Genomic DNA, 21444 nt, shown 5'->3' on the forward strand with positions numbered 1-21444 from the left:
CCCCATCTGGGCGTGTGGAACTTTTTCTATCGCGCCTTTCTGGAGCATGGATGTTAGTTCTTGCCGAAGCAGCCGCAGGTGTCTGTGAGGACGCTTGACAGGTGGTGTCTGAGGAGGGTTTGAGAGGAATTCTAGAGAGTGGCCGAATTGAAGGAGTTGTAGAACCCACCGGTCTGTCGTTATTTGCCGCCAGTTTTGAAGGTAAAAGGAAAGCTTCCCTCCAAGTCGCAAGGGAAGCGATGGTGGAGGGGCTGGCCAATTGGAAAAGTCATTGTCGATTGCCTGCTGGTCTCTTCTGTCCTTTCCCTCTGTAGGACGATTTATTGAAGGAGGACTGACGTCCCGACTGGTTTTGGCGCTGTTGAAATTGCGTTTTACCCTGAGAGTAAGAGTAAGAGGACTTGTTTTGATAAGATCCTCTATAGGAGGATTGTCCCCTCCCCCTGTTGGCACGAAAGGACTGAGTGCGAGATTGCAGAGTGCCCAGGGCTCTGGCTGTGTCAGTGTCCTTTTTAATTGCAGTGAGGGCTTCGTCAATCTTCTCGCCGAATAGGTGATCGCCATCATAGGGCATATCTAAGATCTTGGTCTGGACCTCCTGTCTGAAAGAGGTGGCTTTAAGCCAGCCTTGGCGTCGCAGGACAGCGGCTCCCGCCAGCTGTCTGAATCCAGTCATGGCCACGTCAATGGCGCAGTCTATCAGTTCTGATGCCGATGTTTGGCCCTCAAGGAGGAGCGAGTGTGCCTCCGCTTTAGCATCTTCCGGCAGGTCGGCAATGTAGGGCGCGATGTCCGCCCAGAGTTGGCGGTTGTAACGCCCAAGAAGGGCGATGGAATTGGCAATTTTCACCGTTGTCGCAGAGGTAGTGGAAAAGCGTTTCCCAACTGCATCTAACTTCCTGCCTTCTTTATCTGGTGGTGTCGATAAAGGTGATGCAGGGTTACGCGAGTTCTTCTGCGCCGCCTGGGTGACCACAGAGTCCGCCTTGGGGTGACCCGTGAGGCATGCTGGAGCTGAAGACGTAGCTCTGTACTTTTTATCCAGTTTGGGTACGATTACCTGTAGGGAAGCTGGAGATTGCATGAGCTGCTTGCCCTGTTTGAGTAGATAATCAATGATCGGAATCGATCTAGTAGTTTTCTTAGTTGGTTCTTTAAAGTCATAGAGGAAACATTCAGTTTCCTGAGATTCCATTGACATATGGAACCTTTTGGCAGCCCTTTCCATGAGGTTATGGAAACCTCCAATATCAGCAGGTGGAGACTCAGAAGATTGTGGCTCCGGAGAGGCTGGAGAGTGAGTAACATAGTCCTGGTCCGCATCCACGTCCGTATCATCATCTCGGACTTCCCCTTCTTCATGTTCCCTGTCCTCTTCCTCGGACGAGATAGGATCTTGAGCAGGGTCCTGTGTCCTAGGAAGGATCAGTGGAGGGGGCCTAGGTCTTGTCCCTTGTGCAGGAACGGGCACAGATGGCTGCGGGGTTGGTGGGACAGTAGGGGTGGCTTTCTGCGGAAACCGCAGTTTGTAGTCTTGGACGAGAAAGCTCAAGTCTGCAACCAATGAGGCCGGCAAGCACACCATTGGGGTCACCTGGGTGTGGACTTGGGTAGGCACTACTGGAGGGGTCGATTCCTCAACCTCCTGCTCTTCGTCCGTACTCTGGCACTTGACAATTAGGTCGGAAGGACTAGTGGCTTGGGTAAACTCCTCCTCCTCCTCCGGCTCCTGGTCCTGTAAGAAGCAGGATGGTGTCAGCTGTTGGACCTTACTAGGTGAGGTCATCTCCGGAGTGATCTGCCTTTTGGTGATCCTAATGGAGACATGGGAAGTCTGAGCGTCCATTGCGTGTGACAAGAGCTCGGATTCTTTCCAGGTACCAGTAGCCGTCGGTATAGTCTTCGTCGACGGTGCATCCGTCGACGACCCTCTCGTCGACGGAGCTTTAAGCAGCGTTTCCTTCGTCGACTGCTTCGTCGTCGGCGCCGCCGTCGACGGAGCGCCCTTCGTCGACGGAGTGTCCCTCGTCGACGGCTTCGTCGACGGTGTGACTTTCGTCGACGGTGTCGTCGTCGACGTCTTCGTCGACGGTGCTGTCGTCGACGCCCTCGTCGACGGTGCCGTCGTCGATGTCCTCGTCGACGGTCTTGTCGTCGACGGTGCGGAGGATGAAATCGGTCGTCCTGCTGACGACGAGTAGGTTAGAGTCGTCGATGAGGAGGACGCCGACGATGCCATCGTCGTCGATACCGTCGTCGTCGATGTTGAGACGGTTTTAGGCGATGAGGTGGTCGCCGATTGCGCCGTCGTCACCGTAAGCAGTGGTTGCTTCCTAGGGACAGGAAGGTCCTTGCTAGATACGGCAGGCTTGCCCTCTGAAGCCTTTTTAGACCTCTTAGGAGGGGTCGCTGAGTGGCCAGGCGAGGAAGCCCTAGGCCTCTTCAGGGAAAGTTGTGAGGCGACCGACATGCTCCCACCCTCGGAAATGAGGTCGGTCGGTTTGTTTTTGAGCCTGTTCAGCCAGATAAGAAGTCTCCCTTCCCGGTCTTTCTGGGTTTTGACGGAGAACTTACGGCAAATCTTGCAGTCGATGGTCTTGTGGTGAGGGTAGAGGCAATACAGGCATTCCTCATGTTCGTCGTCCACGTGGAGCCTTAGTTTACCACAGGAGGCACAGGGACGGAAAAGTGCTCTTTTCTTGACGTCAGCCATAGTAGAAAGTCGAAAAAACTGTGAAGTTTGGAGAAAATACGATATTCCTGAGGAGAACTCAGGTGGAGACTCCCTAGCACAACGTGCGGTAGAAAATCTGAGAGACTGAGGCTCCTCACAGGAAGGTTCTAGAGGGAGGTAGTAGCTGATTGGTTGTTCCTTTTGTTTTGGTCCTTTTTTACAAAAGGACGCAGATAGGCTACCAAGGTGGGACCCTGGAGCCTACTCTATTTGGTCCTTCCTGCATAAGGACCTAGATAGGTTACTAAGGTTAGACCCTTAGACCTATTCTCTTTATGTATGTCTTAGGACATTACTTTTTTATGTACCGGAGGCTCCCGTCTCGACGACGGGGAATGATTCAGGCATGTGAATCTATGAAAGACACCCAAATACTGGATAAGTAGGGGATATTGGGGAGGGTCTCCCCGAATAGGGATATATATATATATATTTTTCACTCCTCCGCACTCGGGTAAAGCCGCCGCCTGCCAAACCAACGGGTGTGTCGGCAGTAATGGACCGCCTAAGTCCTGGTCCTTAAAAATATAGCAATTTCCTCGCTCTGCAGCACGCGGCAAGGATTGACAACACACTGTTCCGGTCTCAAAATAGTTTATAGGAACAGCTTCTAGGACGCGTTTTGCCTGACCAGCAGGCTTGTTCACCAATAGTTTATTCTTTGTAAAACAGCCATTTTAACCATCATGCGCAACCAAACCGCACCATAAATCATTACTGCAGAGGAATAGAGTGCGAACCGGCATACTAGTACATTCATGTATTTACAATAAACTTTGTTACCACTCGTTTGTGGATCGCACTCAGAGTTAGGCGTTTTGGAATACAACCCAAGTGGGTGAATGGCTAGCCCTGTACTCGTACAAACCTCCAATGAGTATACTCACGGAAGCCCGCGCCCAAACCACAAAAATACAGCCCCAGTGGGCATACAGTTATGCATTGTCTGAATCCCTATACGTGACAACTTAGCAAGACTCGCATCATCTACAGTACATTTGCCAATTCATTTTCTACATCTTATTACTTTGGCCTTTTCTCTTCGACAAACGCCTATCACGCACTATCCTTTGGGCAAGGCTACCCCAATTGTGAGCGTACCATTGCCCACATATGTGCCTAGCACAATAACATGCAAGAGTAAAGGGAGTAGAAAACGAGTACTGCTATATTGAGTGGTAACAACATTTATTGTAAATAGATGAATGTACTAGTATGCCGGTTTGCACACTATTCCTCCGCAGTAATGATTTATGGTGCGGTGAGAGTTTTAATTTAACCCTTTTACCACATAGGTGGTATTGTAAAACACCTAATTCTGAGTGCGGTCCACAATTAACTGGGAACAATAAAGTTTATTGTAAAATAGGCGAATGTACTAATACGCGGGTTTGCAGTACATTCCTCCGCACTAATGATTTAAGGTGCTGTACGGAATTTACCCACATGTATACTATGAGTCTGTCTTCCATTGCACTATGTTTGTAGTCAGATCACGTGTCGTTTTGGTTGCACATGATGGTTAAAATGGCTGTTTTACAAAGAATAAACTATTGGTGAACAAGCCTGCTGGTCAGGCGAAACGCGTCCTAGAAGCTGACCCAATAAACTATTTTGAGGCCGGAAGCACAAGTTACTGCTTGTGTAACGATATATCTGTAAGAGACATTAGTTAGTGATAGATTCCTTACCTTAGAATATCCCCAGGCATCAGACTGGATCCGTAATTTTTTTGCGTAGCAGTACCCTTGCGTGTCGGTTGGCGTCGTCTGCGTCTCCGTATCAGTCGTTGGCGCCGTGATGACGTTGTCGGAGTAGTTAGACGCCGCCTCCGCGTGCTGACGTCAGTTCTTAGCCACAGCTTTTCCGTGCCAGAAGCGCTGAGCCGTGTTAAAAACCAACACTGGTGCCATTGAAACTAGGGCCCTGAAAGGGGAAGACCTTAACCCTAGATATTGGTTTGCAGAACGGGGAGGATGGGTGAGTCGGTAAGGAATCTATCACTAACTAATGTCTCTTACAGATATATCGTTACACAAGTAGTAACTTGTGCATCTGAAAGAGACACATTAGTGATAGATTCCTTACCTTAGAATAGATACCCCAGCAATACCAACCCCGGTGGTGGGTCTGCGAACCAATAATCACACCAGAAAGTCCTGGAGGACGGAACGGCCAAAGAGGCCATCCCTCCGGACTTGACTGGCCAGGCAATAGTGTCTTGCAAACGTGTGCAGCGAGGCCTACGTAGCTGCCTGGCAAATGTCCTGCAAGGGCACTCTCCGGCCCAGGGCAGTTGTCGCCGTGGCTCGGGTGGAGTGAGCCCGCAATCCAACAGGGGGCTCCTTTCTTGCCAAGGAGTAGCATGCCTGGATACACAAGATGATCCACCGGGAGATGGTCCTCTTGTGTACCGCCTTTCCCTTCTTCGCGCCCACGTAACCAACAAAGAGTTGGACATCACCCGGAACTGGCGTGTGCGATCCAAGTAGAATGAGAGCGCACGTTTTGGGTCCAGACGGTGGAGCCGCTCTTCCTCTTTAGAGGGGTGCGGTGGCGGGAAGAAGGTTGGCAAGGTGATAGACTGCCTGATGTGGAAGGCTATGACAACCTTGGGCAGGAAGATGGTTTAGTACGCAACACAACCTTGTCCGGATGGACAGAAAGGAAAGGAGTACAAGAGAGGGCCTGGAGCTCACTCACTCTCCTGGCAGAGGTGATAGCAACCAGGAAAGCAGTCTTCAGTGTAAGAAGGCGGAGAGGACAGTTGTGAAGTGGCTCAAAGGGAGCGCACATCAGAAATGTAAGTACAAGGTTCAAGTCCCACTGAGGCATCACAAACGGAACAGGTGGAAATGTGTGTGCGATGCCTTTTAGGAATCGATTTACAATAGGGGACTTGAACAAAGATGGCTGATCAGGCAGCTTCAAAAAGGCTGAAAGGGCAGAAAGATAGTCCTTGATAGTGCCCAGAGCAGAGCCCTGCTGGGCAAGAGAAAGAAGGAAGAGAAGAACCTCAGAAAGAGGGGCAGAGAGAGGATCCACAGCCTTTGCTGTGCACCATGCCACAAATCTGTTCCACCTGCAGGCGTATACCGACTTTGTGGAGGGACGCCTGGCTGCCAGAATGATGTTACAGACTTCAGGAGGCAAGTCAAATGGCCTCAACTGTCGCCGCTCACTCTCCAAGCATGAAGGTGGAGACTGGACAGGTTCGGGTGGAGGACCGTCCCCTGGTGCTGCGACAGAAGGTCCTCCTGAAGAGGCAGACGAACCGGGGGATCGACTGACATACTGAGTAGCTCTGGATACCAGTACCTTCGTGCCCAGTCCGGAGCCACAGGATGCCTTGGGCCCGGTCTCGCTTGATCTTCTTCAGCACTCTGGGCAGAAGTGGTATAGGCGGAATAGCATACAACAGACCGCAACTCCACTCGCGACGAAAAGCGTCTCAGAGCGAGTGCCGCCTTGGAAATTCCAACGCGCAGAACTGATGACGATGCGCGTTCCCTTTGGTGGCGAATAGATCTAACCAAGGCTCTCCCTACTGCAGAAAGAGTCCTTGCGCCACGTCCGAGTTCAGACGCCATTCGTGATCTATCATGCACCAGCGGCTGAGTTCGTCCGCCCTGGCGTTCAGAGAACCTGCCAGGTGTTGAACCACCAGAGTCACGCCCTGATGTTCCAGCCATTGCCAGAGGCGCAGAGCCTCCTGGCAGAGGGTCCACGACCCCACCCCGCCCTGTTTGTTGCAGTACCACATGGCGGTGGTGTTGTCCGTGAACACCTGCACTACACTCCCTCGGACAGAGGGGAGGAATGCCTTCAGTGCTAGACGAATCGCCTGCAGCTCCAAAAGGTTAATATGGAGCTGGGACTCCGCCGGAGACCAGAGGCCTCTGATCTCCGCCTCTCCCATGTGGCCTCCCCAGCCCTGGAGGGACGCATCCGTCACGACTACGTGCTCCGGTTGGGGAAGGGAGAGGGATCTGCCGCTGACCCAATCGCGGTCCGTGAGCGACCACTGCAGCTGTCTCGCAGTGCCCTCCGAGATCAGGACGTGGTCGGACAGGTTGCCCTGATGCTGGGCCCACTGAAACTTCAGGTCCCACTGCAGAGCCCGCATCCGCCACCTGGCGTGATGCACCAGAAGGATGCAGGAGGCCATCAGCCTCAGATGCCGCAGCGTCAACCTGACCGAGATCCGGGATAAAGGCCGAAAGAGTGGAATGAGAGCCTGAATATCCCGGACCCGCTGTTCGGGCGGATAAACCCGAAAGTCTAGAACCGCTCCGATGAAGAGGAGCTTCTGAGAGGGGCACAGGTGTGACTTCGGCACATTGATGGAGAACCCCAGTTGGTGCTGGTGCAGGAGATCCGCAGTAGTCTGGAGGTGGCCGACAACTGTCTGGGGCGAGCCCGCCTTCAACAACTAGTCGTCGAGGTAGGGGAAGACTGAAACCCCTAGCCTGCGCAGATGAGCTGCGACCACCGCCATCACCTTCGTGAACACCCGTGGGGCGCTGGTAAGGCCGAAGGGGAGAACGATATACTGAAAGTGCTCTTGGCCAACTGTGAACCGCAGGCAGCGCCGGTCGGGCGGCAGGACGGGGATGTGGAAATAAGCATCCTGCAAGTCCAACGCTACCATCCAGTCTACTGGGTCCAGGGCAGCTAGGACCTGAGCCAGTGTCAGCATCTTGAACTTCTCCTTCCGGAGGAAGCCATTGACGTTCCTTAGGTCCAAGATAGGGCGTAGGCCCCCTTTGCCCGTCTTGGGTACCAGAAAGTAGTGGGAGTAGCAACCACACCCTACTTCTGGCCCAGGAACGCGCTCGATGGCCCCCTTGGCCAAGAGGGCCGTAACTTCCTCCTGCAGAAGTCGCAAATGATCCCCCGATACATGGTGGTTCTGCGGTGGCATGGCTGGAGCAGTTGCCTCGAAGGGGAGGGAGTAGCCCCTTCGGACGATTTGCAGCACCCACCTGTCCGACGTGACTGTGCGCCAGTGGGAGTGGTGATGGCGAACCCTGCCACCCACTGGCGTCACATGGGCCTGAAAGCACGGACTAGGAGGGTTTTGAGGCGGATGCTGCGGGGGAAGGTGTGGACTGACCTCGCCGTTATCCCCTACAGCCGCCACGGCGGTGTCCATGGCCGCCACCGCGTTGGGTATTACCCTGCGGAGCGTGGCTGGCAGCACGTGTGGGCGCACCCCTTCCGTGGCTACGAAAGGAGTGAAAGGCAGCCGATTGCTGGCGTGGGGCCGAGAAACCCAAGGACTTGGCCGTAGCCCTGGAGTCCTTAAAACGCTCCAGCGCATGGTCTGCCTTGTCGCCAAAGAGGCGACGGCCATCGAACGGCATGTCCATAAGTGTGTTCTGGACATCAGCCGAGAAGTTGGCGGACCTCAACCAGGCGTGACGTCTTACCGCCACAGTCGTTGCCATCGCTCTACCCAGTGAGTCGGTGGTGTCCAGTCCACACCGGATGGAATATCTGGCTGCATCCCGACCTTCCACAAGGGCTTGGGCGAGTTTGGCCTGTACCTCCAACGGACACTCTGGCAGCACTTCCGCGACCGTATCCCACAGGGAGTGGGTGTAGCGGCCCAAGAGGCATGCAGTGTTGGAAGACCGCAGTCCCAGACTAAGGGATGAGAAGATCTTTTTGCCATACTGCTCATACCTCTTGGATTCCCTGTCCGGCGGAGGCGATGGGAATGCGGTTTGGGAATTAGAGGCCTGGATGACTAAGGCTCTCAGGGGTGGGGTGGGTGGACAGGAAACATGGGTCACCCGGGGCCGGGCGGTGGCGTCTGGCCACATTCCTATCTACAGGAGAACCTGTAGCGAGCTTGGACCAAGTGCCCAAAAGAATGTCAGTCAAGGCCTCGTTAAACGGCAGCAGAGGCTCGGCTGAGCATGACTGCGGCTTAAGGACCTCAGTGAGGAGGTTAGTCCTCACGGCCGCGACGGAGAGCTCAAGGCCCAGGGCCTTGGCTGCCCTCATCAACACCACGCCATAGGTTGCCCCCTCCTCCGTAGCCACGCTAGGAGGGGAGACCAAGCCAGTGTCAGGTGAAGTGTCCGGCTTCCCCAAGGTCACCTGCCCAGTCCTCATAAGACTGGCACTCACGTGTCAGAGGGTCCTCAGACCCCTCCCAATCCTCCTCATCACCCGTCACCTGGTACTCAGGTTCAGTAAAGGATGGGGCCGGTTCATGGAAAGTGAACTCACCAAACGGCGTCTGAATCATCGCCGGGTGGCTCCGTTCCGACGCCGGAACCGGGTCGAGGGAGGCGTCTGGGACGGCGCCGGGGGTGACACCCGCGGGATCGGCGCCGGGGAGGTCGTTAAGTCCACCGGCGACGACCCGGATCCGGAAGGCGCCGGCGGCGTCAGAGCCGAAGCACCCGACGGCGTCGGGGCCGAAGCCCCCGACCCGCTAGGACCCCCAGACGGGACCGCTGGGCCCGAAGGCGCCGCAGAACCAGTCGGGGGAGAGAGGGACCTCATGGCCATGAGGAACCGCTCGATCTACCCAGGCGTCACGTTAGGCCCAGGGACCAGAGGGTATGAAGCCGGACGCGACGCCTGCGACTCCAACGGAGCCGCGTGGGCGGTGCCACCTGAACCCCTGGCCGCGTCGCGCGAGCGTCGGGGGGAGTCGGAAGAGCGATGATGTCTCTTCGACTGATGGCGACTCCCGGAGCTATGACGGCTCCGCTCCCACGACCGGTCCCTCGATCTCCATCCGGACCGGGACCTCTCTCGGCGCGGGGCCGACTGCCGGAGTTCGAGTCGCTAACGGGACCGCTCCCGTCTAGCTTTCGAAGTAAGGGCCCGGCAGTCGAGGCAGGCCTTGTAGTCGTGGTCGACACCGAGACAGTGGAGACACCGACTGTGAGGATCCGTGACAGACATCAGTCGATTGCAATCTTCACAGGGTTTGAAACCAGGCATTTCCCTATCGGCACCGATCGGAGTCAAAGACTCTAAAAGTGTGATCAAAAGATCAAAAAGAGTTAGTCAAAAAGTGACTAAGGTACCACTTTTTCCAGATCTGCGCTGCTGGCGGGAAAAAAGAAGAACTGACGTCAGCACCCGGAGGCGGCGTCTAAGTACTCCGACGACGTCATCACAGCGCAGACGATGGACGCGGAGCCGCCAACGCCTACCGACGCTCAAGGGTACTGCTACGCAAAAAAATTCCTGATCCAGTCTGACGCCTGGGGATATTCTAAGGTATGGAATCTATCACTAACGTGTCTCTTTCAGATCAGAGTGTCGACAATCCCTGCAGCGTGCTGCTGAGGGAGGAAATTGCTATATATATATATATATATATATGCAGCAGGAGGTGGGCAAGCAACACTAAGGAGGTGCAGTCACACGTAACCTTGGCTGTAGTGCAAAGAAGAACTTCATTGCAGCTCAAAGGAAAAAAATATTAGAGCAAACATTGATCGCAACACAATCCTAAGGGAAATGTACTTCTAGACAAAGTCAATGGAATTTTTTACTACTAGTTATAATTAATGTGGGACTCCCACCAGGACGACAAGGAAAAATCAAGCATGTAAATCTATGAAAGATTCAATACTGGAAAAAGCTTGAAAACATCTTCAGATAAAGTTTGACTTCTGCAAAGAAGGCTCAGCTAAGTAATCTGTGTGAACCAGTAACCATTAAGGAGAACACTTATGGAGTTATCAGGTCAAATAGGCCATTGTTACACCAGACAGGAGGCAAATACAATTGTTGTACATGTATGCGGTCAGCTCCATATCGTCCTTAATTTTCAACTCGGCACAAGGAGCAGAAGAATTTTGCTTCATTATATCAATTTGTAGACAGTTGCGATCAATTCTGAACTCAATACTGATCATCTTTGACAATAAACATACATCAAACATCCATGGAAATGATCACTCTACTTTCAACTTTTCATCATTGGCATGCTCGTCTTTACTTAATATTGGCAAAGAGTGACCTGGACTAATGACACCTTAACACAAACTGAAGAAAGGTATTGTTAGGTGTTCGCTCTATTACAGTCATGCAATCAAAATTGTTTATACATTCTAGACCATCCGCTCAAGACCTTGTGAATTAGCAAATGTCTATCCAACCTTCAAATTTAGAAATAAAGACTGAAAATAACATGAACTTATTCTAATGCACAAGTTACTTACTTGTGTAACAATATATCCGTAAGAGACATTAGTTAGTGATAGATTCCTTACCTTAGAATCTCCCCAGGCGTCAGACTGGATCCGGAAAGTTTTCGTCAGCAGCACCACTGCGCATTGGTAGGCGTTGTCGTATGGCTCCGCGTACGTCATTTGCGTTGTCGCCGAGATGACGTCACTGGAGCTACTTGGACGCGCCCACGTCAGTTCTGTACACAACGTTCCGTGCCTGGAACGCAGAGGCATGCAAGATACTGACCAGTGGTGCATTGAAACTAGGGCCCTAAAAGGATGACCGTAACCCTTTAAATCAGTTCGCAGACCAGGGAGGATGGAAGGGGGATTAAGGAATCTATCACTAACTAATGTCTCTTACAGCTATATCGTTACACAAGTAACTTGTGCATCTGAAAGACACGTTAGTGATAGATTCCTTACCTTAGAATAAAAACCCCAGCAATATCAACCACGGTGGTGTGTCTGTGAACAAAGATCACAACAGAAAGTCACGGAGAACAAAACGGCCAAGGAAGCCATCTCTCCGGACTTGACTGTCAAGGCAATAATGCTTAATAAAAGTGTGCAGCGAGGTCCACGTGGCTGGCAGTATGACATCACAGACTTCAGGAGGCAAGCCAAACAGAATCAACAGTTGCCGCTCCAATCCCCACGCATGTAGGTGGAGGCTGGACAGGTTCGGGTGGAGGACCGTCCCCTGCTGTTGCGACAGAAGTTCCTCCCGAAGAGGCAGTCGGATCGGGGGCAGACCTTGCACCATCTCAGAGTGATGACGCCATTCGTGATCCATCAGGCACTGACGGCTGAGTTTGTTCGCCCTGGCATTCAAAGAACCTGCCAGGTGTTGAACAGTCAACGAAATGCCTTGACGTTCCAGCCATGTCCAGAGGCGTAGAGGCTCCTGACATGGGGTCCATGACCCCACCCGCCTTGTTTGTTGCAATACCACATTGCGGTGGTGTTGTCTGTGAACATCTGCACCACCTTCCCCTTTACAGAGGGAAGGAATGCCTTCAGTGCAAGAAAGATCACCCAATGCTCCCGACGGTTGATATGGAGCCGGGAATGTGCCGGAGACTAGAGGCCTTTGATCTCCGCCTCTCCCATGTGGCCGCCCCTTCCCAGGAGGGACGCATCCGTCACAAGTGTGCTCTGGTCGGGGAAGGGAAAGGGATCTGCCGCTGACCCAATGCTGATTCGTGACCCACCACTGCATTTGTTGCGCAGTGCCCGCCAAGATCTGGACAGGTTCCCTATATTCTGCGCCCACTGGAACTTCAGGTCCAACTGCAGAGCCCACATATGTTATCTGGCATGGTTGGTGAGCAGGATGCAGGAGGCCATGAGGCCCGGCAGCTTCAAGGTCGTCCTGACTGAAACCCAGGACAAGGGCTGAAAGATCCGAATCCTAGCCCGAATGTCCTGGACTCGCTGTTCGGGAGGATAAACCCGAAACCGCCCCGTGTCCAGAACTGCCCCGATGAAGAGGACCTTCTGAAAGGGTATCAGGTGCGACTTCGGCACGTTGATGGAGTACCCCAGCAAATGCAGGAGGTCGGCCGCAGTCTGGAGGTGGGCGAGCCCACCTTTAACAACCAGTCATTGAGATAGGGAAAGACTAAAACCCCTGATCTCCGCAGATGAGCTGCGACCACCGCCATCACTTTCTTGAATACCCAAGGGGCGCTTAAAAGGCCAAAGGGGAGAATGGTGAACTGAAAATGCTCCTGCCCTACCATGAATCGCAGGTAACGCTGGTGGCCCGGCAGGACGAGGATATGAAAAAAAAGCTTCCTGCCGGTCCAATGCTACCATCCAGTCCTACGGGTTGAGGGCAGACAAGATCTGAGCAAGCGTGAGCATCTTGAACTTTTCTTCCCGGAGGAAGCGATTGACGTTTCGAAGGTCTAAGAAAGGATGCAGGCCTTTGTCCTTCTTTGAAACCAAGAAGTAGGGGGGGAGTAGTAACCATGACCTACTTCAGGCGTCAGAACGCTCTCAATGCCACCCCCCCCCCCCCCCCCCCCCTTGGCCAAGAGGGTTGCAACTTCCTTCTGGAGAAGTGCCAAGTGATCCCCCCCCCCCGACATGCAGTGATATTGAGGTGGCATGGCTGGGGGTGTAGTCTCGAAGGGGAGCGAGCAGCACCTTCGGACAATCTCCAGAACCCACCTGTCCGATGTGATGGTGCACCAGTGGTGGAGGTGATGGTGAATCCTGCAACCCACTGGCATCTGGTGGGACTGAAACACCGGACTAGGAAGGTTTGAGGCAGTGGCAGCAGGGGGGGGGTGGTGGACTGACCTGCATGCTGGCCCCGTGACCCGCCTCTGCGGGTCCCATGTCCGCGCTGAGACTGTTGCTGCGCAGGCTTGTGGCTTTGAAACGAACGTGCTTGGGCGCCCCCTCCTTGGCCATGAAAGGAGCAAAAAGTGGAAGGAGTGCGTGTGGCCGACAGGCCTAAGGACTTGGCCGAAGCCCGGGAGTCCTTAAAACGTTGCAAAGCGTAATCTGCCTTATCGTCGAACAGGCGAGTGCCATCAAAGGGCATGTCCATCAATGTATTCTAGACATCCCCAGAAAAGATAGTGGTCCTCAACCAGGCTTGGCGACTTAATGCCACTGTCATGGAAATCGCCCTGCCCAGCGAGTCAGCTGTGTCAAGACCAAAACGGATGGTGAACTTGGCTGCATCTCTCCCCTCAGCAAAAGCTTGGGAGAGTATGGTCCGAGCCTCCACCGTACACTGAGGCAGCATATGCGCAACCGTATCCCACACAGAATGGGAATAATGGCCCAAGATACATGCGGTGTTCACAGGCTTGAAGTGGTGGAAGAACATTTTTCCCCAAACTGCTCCAATTTCTTGGATTCCCTGTCCAAAGGCGAGGAAGGGAACGCGCTCGGGGACACAGAGGCTTGGACAACCAAGTTCTCGGGGGTAGGGTGTTGGGAGAGGAAAACGGGGTCGCCCAGGCCGGGCGATGGCATCGGGCCACGTTCCTATCCACAGGATCCCCTGCGTTAGGCCTGGACCAGGGGCCCAAAAGAACGTCTGAGAGCATCATTAAAGGGCAGCAGCGGCTCCGTAGAAGACGACGCTGGCCGAAGCACCTCTGTCAGGAGGTTAGTCCTGACGGCCACAGTAGGGAGTTCGAGGTGGAGAGCTTCGGCTGCCCTACGCAACACCACACAGTATGAACCACCCTCCTCCGTAGCCAAGGTAGACTGAGACAGTGCGCCAGGTTCCAGGTCATAATCCTGGTCACCTGCATCCCCCAGATCCTCATCCCAGTTCGAGTCTAACTCGCATTGAGCTGTGAGGGTCCTCAGTCCACTCCCTGTCCCCCCGTTCTCCATAGCCTGCCGAACAGGTGGAGCATACAGAGGTGGGTGGACAAAGGGAAAGAAATTCCCAAACTGCGTCGGAATCTGCATCAGTCAACACCCTTCCGGGACCACGTCGGGCAGGAGGCCGGGATGGCGTTGGCAGAGTCTGCGCCGGACACCGGTGCCGTTGACGTCTGTGGTGGTCGTACAGGGCCAACCGACATGGACAAGGCGTCACGGGGGTCTCTCGGCATCGAGACCGAAGTCGTCCACGACGTCGGGCCAGCAATGTCAAAGATAGAGGACCTCCAAACAGGCCTGTGGGGCCAGACGGTCCAAAGACATGTGCCACAGCTGACAGGAACTCCTGCAGCTGGGCCAGAGTTGCAGATGAATCCGGAAAGGGTAGGTAGGCCATCGGCAACTGTGGAGGCTCTGCCGGAGCCGGGCGGAGCCACCAACAGCCTCAGCCGAGATGGGCGAGGAGCAGGCGAAGAGCGACGGTGCTTCTTTGACCGTTTGTGCTTCGCCTTACCTGACTCAGAGTGGGAAGACTTGGAATGGTGGTGATGGCTCCACGGCTGGTCCCTCAACCTCCCAGGGGACCGGGACCTGGAATGGCACGGAGCAGACACCCGGGCCTCTAGCCACTTCGGTTTTCGGAGCCATGGCCCAGCAGTGAGTCGTGGTCGCGCCCCAGGCAGTAGAGACACTCACTGTGAGGGTCAGTCACCGACATCGTGCAGACACAGGCAACGCAAGACTTAAAACCAGGCATCCCTATGCACCTTGAGTATAAGAACTTCAAAAAACAGAGACAAAAGTCCCAAAAACTCAATTCAAAAAGTGACTGGGGGTACCGCTCTCTCCGGATCTGCGCTTGCTGGCACGGAACAAGAAGGAACTGACATCAGCGCGCGTGGGCGCGTGCAAGTAGCTCCAGCGACGTCATCTATGAGACTACGACGCCAACAACGCATGCGCAGCCCTACAACGACACCTACCGGCGTGCAGGGATACTGCTGACGAAAACTTTCCGGATCCAGTCTGACGCCTGGGGATATTCTAAGGTAAGGAATCTATCACTAACGTGTCTCTTTCAGATCATTATTACAATCTAACTTTGTAGTTTACTTTTCCTAGGTCCCTGTGTTTTCCTCATGGTGGGGGAGGCAGCATCATGAGCGTGCTATATCTGGATTTTAGATCCCCTGGAACAGACATGCTGTATTACCATCTGAATGTCGTAGGAGGTTCAAGAACAGGATGTCCGCAGCTCAACTTTTTTTTTTTTTAATTGTGAAGTGGAATGATTATTTAGACTCTGTAATCACAATTCTAAATGCATTCAGACACTTTTATTGTATTTTTTTAATTAAACCTGCAAATTTATTTTTTGTTTGCTAACAAAGTCACATGGTCTACCTTCAAATCCCGCTTTCCCCAACCCCAAATTGCCCTCCCTAACCCATTTCCAATCCACTCCAAAGAAGAAGCCATGGCAACTTGCCCTGATAAGGTGAAAAATTAGGCGCTGCCTAGTCGAAGCGCACACTCTGCAGCCAATCCTCAGAATGCATCTGCACAGTGTAATCAAGGTGAAATACAATACAAGAACGTAACAAGCAAGAGTTCCCAAACCACCCAGCCCTCCCTCTACCCTAACCCCAAAAAGAAGTACCAGCTTAACGTCTTTTGCAAACAAGTGATCAAAAGGAATACACATTAGCGACCTGTGATATCTCCCGCCCAAAACCCTATACACATTGTTTCCAAGTCTTTTAACACATTTTTAAAGATAATTTCAAAACATTTTAAAATATTTTTGCAGCATCAAAAGCATCTTATTTTTTGTACATTTAAGGCATCTGAACAAAAAAAAACATAGGTATACATTTTCATTTACAAAAGTTTGTTTTCTTCTTTCACAAAATGTACACGACAGGCACCCAACAGTCCATCTCAGATGCATCTGTCCTAAACATGTCCACCATTTTAGGTACAGGGAGGCCTGCCACAGCATCCTTACAAAAAGAAGCTAGAGCTCCTCAGGTTGTAGCCTCCGGCCACAAATCTGGGTTCTGTATAGAGTTTTTATTTCCGTTTGTTAAGTAGTCCTTACATTTTTCCAGATCCCCCTTTCTCTGGATTGCTTGGTGATGTTCACAGTCCCCTCCTAAGTGTCGTTCCAAAAAGAAGTCCTGACACTACACAGAAAAAAATATATATTTTGGAGGGAAGCAAGGAAACCAGAGGAGATGCTGGACAAGTAAAGCGGCTCTTTGAGCAAAGCTTAAACACATCTGGTGGTTCTAGCTACAGGTTTACATTCAGTCCCAGATGATTTAAACCAGTTGATACAAACCTTTACAAGACAATAAAAAAACATCAAAAACACTACTTGACGCGCAAGCCAGGAACAGCAGTGAGTCTGAGCAGGACGGGAAGTGCATCAGGTTCATGCCCGCCACCCCCCTCATAAAGACCCATTAAAAGGATTTGCCGCTTCAATTGCCATGCTGCTGCTACTGGCACTCCTTCCTTTCTAAGATCAGAAACGAAGAGAAGCAGCAGCCATGCCGGATTGTCATGACATTTTTGAGGGCACCAACCCATGTACAGTGCCGTCTCTGCCCTTCTTTGGATAATAATTAACACAATGTGCCACTAAAGTGGACAAGGATCGAACGAGGGCAGTCCTCGTCAGTTCTCACTGGTTCCTGTGCTAGGGGGTCAAGATAGACATCAAAACGAGAAACACGCATACACACAAACATGTGGGCTTAGTGAATACAAAGCCCTCCCGGTTTAGTTTGACGTTTCCAGGAAAAATAATCTCACAAAATAAAATTCCCTCACAGCCTTTCAAGCTTACCACATATATAGACATTTGGCAACACCCACCCCAAAACTGTTTCACTCTGCTGCCAAGGGCTTCAGCATACCAGGTAATCAAGCTAGATACTAGCCGGACCTGACCCTTATATTAAAGGGCAGCAGAATGGATACCCACCCCACAGACTCAAATCACATCAGTAAAGAGAAACAGACATTTTAACTGTTTTTTTGTTTTCAACTGCAATAGTATATTAAAAGCAAACATATTTTTCCTTATTGCTATATTTTTCTTAAAACAAAACAAACCCAGTAAAGTAACTCCATAATACTGCAGCAATGAGCACACACACCTATTAAAATAAGGCCCCCAACCCAAACACATGTGAACACTCTTGCATTGGGGAGGCAGAGGGGGAGAAATATACTCCTGATGCAAATACAGAACAAAAAAACTTAAGTCTACAATAGTTGAAAAACACGTTTGGGACTGGGCTGGCGCATTTAGCAAACTGGCACTGTCTGAGGGTTCAGGAGTTATGGGTCCAAGGAAAAAAAACAGGTTCTTGTGCCTTTTGACTACTCAATGAATTATTGTGCCTTTTAAGGGGGAAGACACCTAACAAAGCCCCTTTGCACGTGTGCAATATAGTTTCTTGAAAACATCCATCTTTAGGCCACTACACAAAACATCCATTTAGGACACCTCTCTTCACAGATTTCCAAATGTGATGTGATGAGGTTGGAAGCTACTTTTTTTAAAATGCCTTACCAACTGATGGGCTAAACAAGAATGTAGGCTGTCACATTGTAAGCAGAGTCATACTTTGTTCAGGAGTCTGAAAAGATTCTACAATGGATGTCCTGAATGTTATGTATAAAAATAAATTTGCTTCAACACTTTGAACTGTGCTCTTGCCCAAAAATGGGCACCATAATAGGATGCATGCTTAAAGAAATAAGCTTTTCTAGAAACTATTTAGGTTGAAACGTGTTAAAAGCAAGATTGAAACGTGCTGACTTTTGTGTTGCTTTATGCCATTCCCCCTACAGTTTGTGACCAAGAATCACTTGATAAAAGAGTGCATGACAGCGCTACAGCTACAAGCATGTCAGTTTTTGTCCGTTCAACTAAGAAACCATGGACAAAGGCTGGGTCCCAGTATAAGGCCTGTAGCTGAGGGGAAACCTGTGCCATGCACTCAGCTCAGCAACTATTTGTGGCTGAACTGAAGGAGTTAAAGAAATGAGCAGCTAACTAGAAAGTAAAATATTGCAGCAGTCACACCCTTGAGACATAATCTTGTCCTAAGAGGGCTCGCAAAAATACAGCCGAAACTAATGCATTCATTTACTAAAAAGGCAGACACATCACAAAAGAAATGGAGCATCGTAATCTTAGCACAGATAAACATATGCCATACTCAAACAGCAATCACAATTCACATGCAAGGTGAGAGTTGATCATCAAGTTCAGTTTTTTCCCCTCTATGTGATCAGGCACTAATAGTTTTTCATTTATAATGGGAAAAGTAAAGGCACAAGTGCCAGAAGGAAGAAAAACTTAATATGACCTACTCTCACCTGCTGGGCAAATGGAGATCTCTGCACACACAAAAACATGGATGCAACATCATTCGTAGAGAACGGACGCTCTCACAGCAGGCACACTAACAAGGTACTACTATTATTCTCCAAGCTGGCCTCAAAAGGAACCAACCATGTTATTTTGGATGAAGTGGCAGTCATTCAGGGTAACAAAGTGTAGCACTGCCACAAAATCTTTGCATACAAAAAGATTCTGAACTATAATTTTCATAAAGACCCACATATGGAGCCAGTGCATAATTTACTCAGGCTTGATATGCACACATATGAACAGATTTCCTGTTCTACGACAGGCGCACAAGCAACAATCCAGAGCCTATGCTCTTCTCAAACAACCCATGCACCAGAATCTAAAAGAAGCACAGCTCGGGGATTAAAAAAAATATCCCCATATGGCCGCCACTAAACACTCCCTCCTCTGGCAGCTTTCAACTAAGGCCTATACGTGAATTTAGCAGCATTGCAATGAAATGGGTGATTTACAGGGGAAACATTTGAATTGAGGGAAGGAAGGACAACATCTTTATACTAAAATCCAAGTAGACCATATGGAATAGAAAAGAAATAACTTTTGCAAGCAGTGTCAAGAGCTAACAGCAAAAAATAGTCATAGGACAAGAGCACAAGCAAAAGGAGAACTACACGCAGACAAGACAGGGAAGAAGAAAATAAAAACTTAACCCACCGCCCACATGTACAGCTCCCCTCTTTGGAGGCTGTAGAAAACTAGCATTATTATGGACACATTCACCCAGCAAAAAGCTAAGGATGACCCTTCCTTCAAAAGACAGATGCCACTATTGTATGGGCACCCCTACTAAGGGTATTATGCTCTTCCTCACATATACTCTACCACCCATTCAAGAGCTGCTAGCCCAATTGTTGTGGCAATCCTTGAGCCAACCGGTTACAGCCTTGAATGGACCAAACGAGAAGCTAATATCTCCCATTTAAAAGGCAACCACTGGTTTCGCCAGAACTTTCAATGCAGAATGTGGGGCCAGCCACTCTGGAAGCTGCCCTTAATAAAAACAGACTTGAAAATCTGGATAATATTTTGGGATAAAGGTACTTATCCAATGTCACATGACTGGCATTTCTTTAGAGACTTGGAGATTGGGCTGTGATGAACCTAGCCCCTCATGAAGACCAACTATAAGCTGCACAGCTTGTGAATGCTGCAAACCCAACTCGCACTATGAGCAGAGGGTACTGATCTACCCCATCCTGCTGGTCCTGATATCCTCCAGCCATTAAGAGTTTCTTCTAATAATGAAGACATACTAGCTCAAGAAAACTGAAATGTGGATGATTTTCAGACTGAGCGCAAGCACCGATGGGTTTACAGGATAAATGTACCAGCCCCCCCCCCCCCCCCCCCCCCACAGAACAGGTAAATACAGCACAAAAGGGCGCTAAAATGAGCAGGACATACAACTATGCTTCTGCAACTCTGAAGTAATCTAAATATCTTTTCAAAGATTTTGGTTGGGGGCAGAACAGAGAGAACATTTAAATTGCAAGGAAATAGGTAGTTTAGAAAATAAGCCCCTCCCTCTTAAACCTGCCTATGTGACTACATTGTAGTTATAAAGTTTATATCTCCCCCCACCCCCCCCCCCCAGACAAACTGACATGACAAAAAAAAGCCAACGTCCACTTGGCTGGCAACAGTTTGCCACAACACCAAAACAGCACAACTCACATCTGCAATATTACATCAGGAGAATAAACACCAACTTTGCTGAATAGCTACAAATTTCATTTTACAAAGTCAAAAGAATATTTTTTTAAAACCAAGAGATCACAGTATCATAATGCCAAATAAATGGAAAACTAGTATTGTCGGTGCAACGAATATAGTACCTTTCCCAGTCTTGTAATAAGTTATAACTCTAGCTACCAACTACTCTACCCATATCTGCCTTCCGACTTTGGTCAAGGTTAAAAAGACGCAGAAAGATAAGGTGGAAGATTGGTACAGAAGAAACATCAAGAACCCATCAGGGAATGCACTGAGGTTTAAGTGGGGCATATCACGCCTTGCAAATAGCAAAACATATCCCTTCTTTTACCCATTAAACTAAAAACCGAGCAACCTCAGTCCGGGTGGAATTAGAGCTGTAAAATGCATCAGTCAGACACTGCTGCCTCATGGTAGCTCTTTCAACCAAAAACATCTTGTTTTTAAATTCTTATTATGATGCCCACTACTAAATCATAAACTGCACACTTCCAAAATATTTGAGACTAATTGGATGTTATGTGCAATTTTTCAATACACTGCTGGCAAAAACTACGGCCTGAGGATTCCTATAAAAAAAAAAAAATACTTGTTTTTCCTTAGAATGGGTGAATTTACAAGATAACACTGTCGTTAAGTAAACAAATCAGATGATTGAAGAACCAAATGACTTTGATGGATGCAGGGGATGAAATAACCATAGACACAGGTTAGTAGACCAGAACAAGTTAATTCTGGCAAAGACATTTTGCTAACAACTTCTTGTGAAAAAGAAGCAAGTGGCATGCCGTGCAATATGTTCATTGCTTTTGCTGTGTTTTACGCAGGGCTCTTGTAAACAGATATTAACATCCAAAAAAGGATCAACTTAAATGCAGAGAGAGCATCGTACTCGCCTACCATAAACACCCTAGCCCAGGGGGAATAGAGAAGCTGAACAGTTCTGACATCACATAGCAAGTTTACTTATCAGCCAGAAT

The sequence above is a fragment of the Lissotriton vulgaris genome, chromosome 12 (assembly GCF_964263255.1).
Source record: "Lissotriton vulgaris chromosome 12, aLisVul1.2, whole genome shotgun sequence".
NCBI lineage: Eukaryota > Metazoa > Chordata > Amphibia > Caudata > Salamandridae > Lissotriton > Lissotriton vulgaris.